This window comes from Mus caroli, chromosome 14, assembly GCF_900094665.2.
Source record: "Mus caroli chromosome 14, CAROLI_EIJ_v1.1, whole genome shotgun sequence".
Lineage (NCBI taxonomy): Eukaryota > Metazoa > Chordata > Mammalia > Rodentia > Muridae > Mus > Mus caroli.
Window position 1 is genome coordinate 52711296 of NC_034583.1, and position 7762 is coordinate 52719057.

Sequence of the window (7762 nt, forward strand, 5' to 3'; positions counted from 1 at the left end):
TAATCCCAGCACTGAGAAACAGAGAGTGTCTCTGTGAGATTGAGGGCAGTCTGGTCTACAAAATGAGTTCCGGGACAGCCAGGGATACACACAGAAAAACCCTGTCTTGAAACAAACAAACAAACAAACAAAAAAGATTGGGTAAAATGAAGACATTTGGAAGGGGTACAGAAAAATTAAAGAATAGTGTAAAATGTGGGGTTTTGTTTTTTGTTTTTTTTTTCGGACAGGGGGAGGGGTTTCAAGTCAAGGTTTCTCCGAGTAATCCTGGCTGTCTTGGAATTCACTCTGTAGACCAGGCTGGCCTCAAACTCAGAGATCTGCCTGCTTCAACTCTCAAGTGCTGGGATTAAAGGTGTGTACCACCATGCTTGGCTACAAAATGTTTATATATATATATATATATATATATATATATATATTAATAGCAAATGCTAAGAAAGGCCTTATGAATTTTTAAAAATATATTATTTACTCAAAACTTTAAACCATCTTTCCTCCAGCAGGCTGTTGCCAACCAAAGGGAGCTGTGACATCTCTGTCCAGCCAGTAGTCCCCTTATTCTAAATGCAAGCTGGCTGCCTCTGAGAGCCTATTGCTTGCCAGTTTAGGCCTAACGGTCCACTGCTAGAATAGTTTCAGGAACAGGCTATTACAGAGACAGATGGAAATTCTAATGGATATTCAACTTGACTACATCTGTAAAGAACTACAATCAAGAAATGGAAGGCACACCTATGAGTGCTTTTTTGGGGGTGGGGGTTAGGGGGAGGACTAGGTTTGAAGTGGGTGAATCCACTTCTATTCCAGACCTTTGAGGTGGGAAGAGACAAACCTTAATCTGAACCTTGAGGTGGGATGATGCACCTTTAATCTCGTCTCACTTTCTGCTGGAAGACTATATAAAAGGAGAACAAGGAAGCTTTGTCCTTGGCTTGCTTGCCTTCGCCTTGCCATCCACTGGATCCTACTTCTGTGAGACTCCAGCCAGCATCTACTGAAGACCAGCTGAGACACCCGGCCTTGTGGACTGAACAACTCCTGGATTCTTCAACTTTCTGGTCACAGCCATTGTTAGATTACCTGCAATGCCTGTAAGTCATGCTAATGAATCCTCTATACGTTGATATTCTAGAGAACCCTGACTAATACAGGAAGCAAAGCAAAGTATTCCAAAGTTGGCTTTACATCCTCATAAAAAAAGATAAAGGTGGTTAGGTGGGGCTCAGTAAACCTGATACTCAGATTTGCACTCCTCATCTATGAGTAGAGAGGCCATTTTAACTAGTGGCTTGTCTACAAAGGGCAGATATAATATTCTGGGCAGTTTTTATGGCAAAAATAAGACTACATACACAGTCTAGTGTTACACCACTTAACTGTGCCAAATAATCAAAGGTTTCCCAAAATGTCTCAAATATTCAAGTGACATGTGTCTTTGACCTACATTAAGGCCAGCGATTGAGAGGTCCTTGTGCTCATACATTGTAACCTAGTACTCCAAAGGCTGAGGCAGCTTGGGCTATGTAGCAAGATCCTGTCTCCAATTTTTTTCTTTTGACATTTGCAGACAAAAATCAACCAAGCAAACAAACAAAACACATTCTTGGTGTATATATAATATTTATGACAAAACAAAATTATGTATAGGTGGTTGAGAAAGGAGGAGGGGAAGACAGAAGAAGAGGTGGAACAGAAACACATGGCCTAGAGAAAGTGCGGGTTACAAGAGATTTCATAGATGGAGAATGTAGTAGTCTAGCGGTCTCCCCAGTCCAGGTGCACAGCTTATATTGATATTGAGTTGTGTTTTCCTTACATAGGCGTATTTGGGTTGGAGATTTACCGCAACAGGTTTGATCTGTAGTATTCCAAAACAAGATACAGCTGAACCATAACTGTGACGTGTTCTGTAACATAACTGTAACTAGTCAACAAGTAAACACCCAGGAGATAAATGCCCTGCAACTATCAATAGTGAGGAGATTATTTGGAGACTAGTCAAGAGAGCTTTAGGCTAAAAACCAGTGCTGTTAAAGCTTTTACCTACCTACCTACCTTCCTTTCTTTTTCTTTTTCTTTTCCTTTTTTTTTTTTTTTATTTTTCTTTTTCTTCTTTTTCTTTTGAGACAGGGTCTCACTGTGTAGAACTGGTTGGCCTGGAACTTGCTGTATAGACTTTACTGCCCTCAAGCTCACAGCAGTCTGCTTTCAGCTGCACCCAAATGCTAAGAACTTTCTTAGAAAGATGCCTAATATGTTCTTGGTTCAATTTCCAGTAACACCAGAGAGTTTTTTTTTTCCTATTCTAAAATGTAATCAAATGCTTTAATAATTTTTTTGTAGCCTGAGTGGAGATGTAGCTCAGTGGTTGAGTTCTTGCCAATCATGGATTGAGCCCCAGGACTGGAAAAACCAATAACAAAACTGTATGCAAGGGGGTGTAGTAAAAATTAAGTAAGTAAATAAATAAATAAATCAAAACAAAACTGCAGAGATGACCACTCCATGGGGGGGGGGTGATTATTATGGGTAAGAGAATATCTCAGAGGCATCTGGAAGAGTCCAGAGCAGAGAAAGGAAAGCAAGTGGACTTGGTCAGGGCTGAGGAGAGCAGGAGAAAATAGTGGAGCTAGCTAGAGAGAGAGAATGCACAGCAAGAGAGTGCAAGATGCAGGGCGTGCGGGGAGGGGAAGACAGCAGGAAAGCAAGAGAGAACAGTGAAGATGGAGAGAGCAGGGTGGACAAGTCATGCCGGTTATAAGGAGAATGAGTAGCCAGGGAGAGGACTTCTGGTGGCGCAAGCCTTTAATCCCAGCACTCAGAAGGCAGAGGCAGGCGGATTTCTGAGTTTGAAGCCAGCCTGGTCTACAACGTGAGTTCCAGGACAGCCAGGGNTANANANANAAANCCTNTNNNAAAAAAAAAAAAAAAAAAAAGACTTCTGTTGGAGACAGAAAACCTACTTCACAAGTTCCTGATGGAAGCCGGCTTTTTTTTTTTTTAATTAGGTATTTTCCTCATTTACATTTCCAATGCTATCCCAAAAGTCCCCCATACCCTCCCCCCACTCCCCTACCTACCCACTCCCTTTTTTTAAATACATCTTTTTTTTTTTAACATTTATTTATTACTATATGTAAGTACGCTGTAGCTGTCTTCAGACGAATCAGAAGAGCATCAGATCTCATTACAGATGGTTGTGAGCCAACATGTGGTGGGTGCTGGGATTTGAAATCAGGACCTCTGGAAGAGCAGTCGGCACTCTGAGCCATCTCTCCAACCCCGGAAGCCGGCTTTTATCTGCTAGAAATCCTTCTCTAGTCCAGCTTGAGCTCATTTCTGTATATATTGACTTCCTGGGACCTAACAAAAACCCCAGAACTTCTAACTTGTAATGTCTGGCAGTTCATGTGGACATGAGTCTTCATTAAGCATGTAGTGCAGTCTATAGAAGGAAAGACAGGAAGAGACAGGAAGACACTTCAAGCTTCCTACTCTTTGAGAGAAAGTGACACACTGGCCAGACTTGAGCTCATAATACCTCAAAGCCCTCCCCCAGTGACATACTTCCTCCAACAAGGCCACATTTCCTAATGCTGCCACTCCCGGTGGGCCAGGCATTCACAGGCATGAGTCTCTGGTGGCCATTCCTATTCCGACTATCACAGGGAACCTCAGTTGGGAAAAGGCTTCCATCAGGTTGTCCTGTACCTCTCTAGGGTATTTTCTTGATTAAGTGATTGATGTGGGAAGGCCTGGCTCACTGAGGGGTGTTGCTACCCCTGAGCACTGAGTAAACCATGGGGACCAAGCCAGTAAACAGCAGTTCTTCTTCTGTTCCTGCTTTTGACTTCTCTCAGGTGATGAACTGCAACTGGGATGTGTAAGTCAAATAAATGCTCCCGTCCATAAGGGAACTTTTGTTCAGTGTTTTATCACAACAATAGAAAACAAATTAGAATAGAAACCGATGGACTTTCTGTGGCAGACCTGATCTTGTTGTGGCAGAATAGTGTAGAGTTTGAACTTCTGTGGGAAGATAAGAGCACTGAGTGTAGCCAGGCGGTGGAGGCGCACACCTTTAATCCCAGCACTTGGCAGGCAGAGGCAGGTAGATTTCTGAGTTTGAGGCCAGCCTGGTCTACAGAGTGAGTTCCAGGACAGCCAGGGCTACACAGAGAAGCCCTGTCTCAAAAAAAGAAAAAAAGAAAAAGAATCTGTGGTTCTGGTCAGCTGAGGTGGCTGAAGAATCAGCTATGATTAAGAAGAGCCCAGCATCTTTGAGGTGAAATCTTCTGGGGATGTTTCCTCAGGGTTAGCACACAGAAGCTGTGGTCTTGGACCAAGGCTGCATCTCATGCTTGCTTTGCAGCTGAACTTGCCTTTGAATATGTCCCTTTCTGTGGTTTAAAAAGATTGGGTTAAATAAAGAGTTAAGCTAGAGAAAGCATCCACATGGGCCCAATGTAATCATAAGGACATCCTTGAAAGAGGGGGAGGAGAGGGCATGATGAAAGCAGAATAAATACCATGTAGCATCTAGAGACTGGAGTGGACAAGTGGACCATCAGAGGAGTGCAGCCCACAACTCAGACCTGTAACTCGTAGACACTAATAAATGTATACTGCTTTAAATCACTATATTTGGGATTTAAACAGATGTTTGTCTCGTTATAGCCACAAGAGGAAACTAATAATACCAAAAAGTACACTAACTAATATTTGAGTATAGAGTTTAATGGATTAAAACTTACATTAATTTTGTGTGTGTGGATGTTGTGGATTTTGCATGGATGTTGCACCCTGTGAGGATCAGAGGCTAACCTGTGGAGCCAGGTCGCTCCATCCACCGTATGGGACTTGGAGCTCAAGTTTTGGTCATCAAACTTGGAGACAAGTGCCTTTACTTGCTAAGACATCTCATTGGTCCAAGCTGGATGACAATTTTTTTTTTTCCTGCTGGATCAGCAGTTGAGTCCCACTGTGTAGCCCTGCCTAGCTTAGAATTCTCTATGCAGACCACACTGACCTTAAACTCACTGAGATTCACCTGCCTCTGCTTCTCTAGCAAGTTTGGTAAATTTTTATTGATGGATTTTATAAGCATATATATCATATAGCTATCACCCACATCAGTAAGAACCAGGGCCTTACACATGGTAAGTACGCAGCCTACCACTGAGCACTAGCCCTGGATTCTGTGAATATCCTCAGTTTGTGTTGGATTTATAGGGACATATCCCTACCATAAATGAAGGAGCAGCTGTTTTTGTTTTTTAATCTTATGCTGAATTTCCAATACAACAAGGAAAAATCTTTGAGTAGGGCAAGACTGACCCACCTAGCCACCTTCCCTGAATCCCAGTACTGCCACTCATCCTTCATCCTTGAACTAGTGATCTTGGTTTTAGACTAGTGGATTGTCCTGGCATACATTGGCCATTTGTATATTTGCTTCCCTGGATACAAATGTTGTATTCAGGAGAGTTAAGGAGTCTGTGCCATGCTGTGGCAATTATCTACCTTGAATGGTCTGTCTGGCTCAGTAGGTAAGGAGAGACCAGGATAAATGGGGCATTAATATCAGAAACCCTATCATTTTTCTTATGCTCTCAAATTATAGGAATAATTTATCTAATATGTTTTTATCTGCTAGAGACAGAAATCCTGACTCATTCTATATGTGTTTATAGAGAACTGAAATTCACCTGTCTAACTCTGTACTGGCTGGGTCTGTGTCAACACAAGCTGGAATCATCAGAAAGGCAGCAGCTTCAGCTGAGGAAATGTCTCGATGAGATCCAGCTATAAGGCTTTTTTTTTTTTTTTAAGTAGTGATCAATGGCGGATGGCCCAGCCCATTGTGGGTAGTGTCATCCCTGGGAAAGCAGGCTGAGCAAGTCAGGGGAAGCTAGCCAGTAAGCAACACTCCTTCACGGCCTCCACATCAGTTCCTGCCTCTGGGTTCTAGTCTTTCCTGTTCTGACTAAGAAAAACAGAAAGAAGAAAGAAACATGAATAATGCAATAGCTCTTTTTATAATTGGAAGGATCTTCTATGTTTACTCCCAGTGTTCTGCTGAGTTATACTGGCTGTGGTCACGGAAAACATAAATGCTTCCAAAAGAAATAATCAGTGTTTACAGGAAAACGGGTAATTCACCCAGGAGAAAACCATCAGGGAAGGGACCGAGTCTTTCACCTGATAGAGTTAAATCTTAAAGATATCAAGACCTGCCGGGCAGTGGTGGCGCACGCCTTTAGTCCCAGCACTTGGGAGACAGAGGCAGGCGGATTTCTGAGTTCGAGGCCAGTCTGGTCTACAGAGTGAGTTCCAGGACAGCCAGGGCTATACAGAGAAATCCTGTCTCAAAAACAAAACAAAACAAAAGATATCAAGACCCTTTGGGGGCTGGAAATGAGAATATGGAGACTCATCACTGTCCTATTTTTGTATATGATTGAAATTTTGCAAAATAAAAATATGAAAATGATATGTTAATGACATCACAATGTCTAGGAGCTGTACAGATGTAACACGAGTTGCATGTTCTAAAGGCAGAAACTGTAACTTACAGGAAGACAAGTATGTTAGTGTAAATCACTATTATTTTAGGAGAGATGGTTTTATGAGAGAACATTTTTTGAATGGTTTCTAATGCAATGTCAGGAGAAATGGATTACTGGTGTTGAGGGTTTAACTTGCCTGAGGAGTAGAAAAATTGCAGAAAACACCCCGGCCTGGGAGCCAGACCTGTGTGTGCAGCCTGAGTGAGCAAATGGATGATGGGAGCGAAGGAGTTCCTTACCTTCTGAGAGCTGGTCAGTAGAGGCTGTGAGAGGGAGGGAGGGCTTGGCTAGAGCTGCCTGCTCACGTTTGTCTTTGCAGTCATCTGAGACGCTCTGAACTTTGAGAACAACAAACAGTTTTGCTCTTGTGACTTCAGGTTTTTTCTTAAGTCAGTGCTCCTACAGCTCTGTTCACCTCTAGTGTAACACTAACTGTAAATTCCCCTACACGTTTACAGCTGCCCTCCAAACCCATTGAAACTTCAAAACATTTGTCATCTTCCTCTCACTCAAAAACATATCTTCTTAAAAGTTATGAAGGGGCTGGCTTGTGGTTCTGTGAAAGAACTCTTGCCTAACCAGCTCTAGGTTTGCTCTGTAGCACTGACAAAATGAACGGATGGATGAATGAATAAAAGTATGGGGACTTTCTGATGTCACAGTAATACCATTTAGTATCTTAGTAGGAATTGGGGGTACAGATACAGGCACTTATTACAACTTGAAAATTTACACTCAAGAGTTACCCATTACGGCTGGAGAGATGGCTCAGCGGTTAAGAGCACTGACACACTGACTGCTCTTTCAGAGGTCCTAAGTTCAATTCCCAGAAACCACATGGTGGCTCACAACCATCTGTAATGAGATTGATGCCCTCTTCTGGTGTGTCTGAGGACAGCTACAGTGTACTTATATAATAAATAAATCTTAAAAAAAAAAAAGAGTTACACACTTAGATATATGTCAATAGAATTTTGGAAGAAATGACTAGCAACACCTGCTCTAATTGATAACACATCAACTTAATTATTCAGGGAAATTTCTGCTGATGACTATAATTTACTTTTGAATGTATAAAAATAATATGGCCAGGCGGTGGTGGCGCATGCCTTTAATCCCAGCACTCGGGAGGCAGAGGCAGGCGGATTTCTGAGTTCGAGGCCAGCCTGGTCTACAAAGTGAGTTTCAGG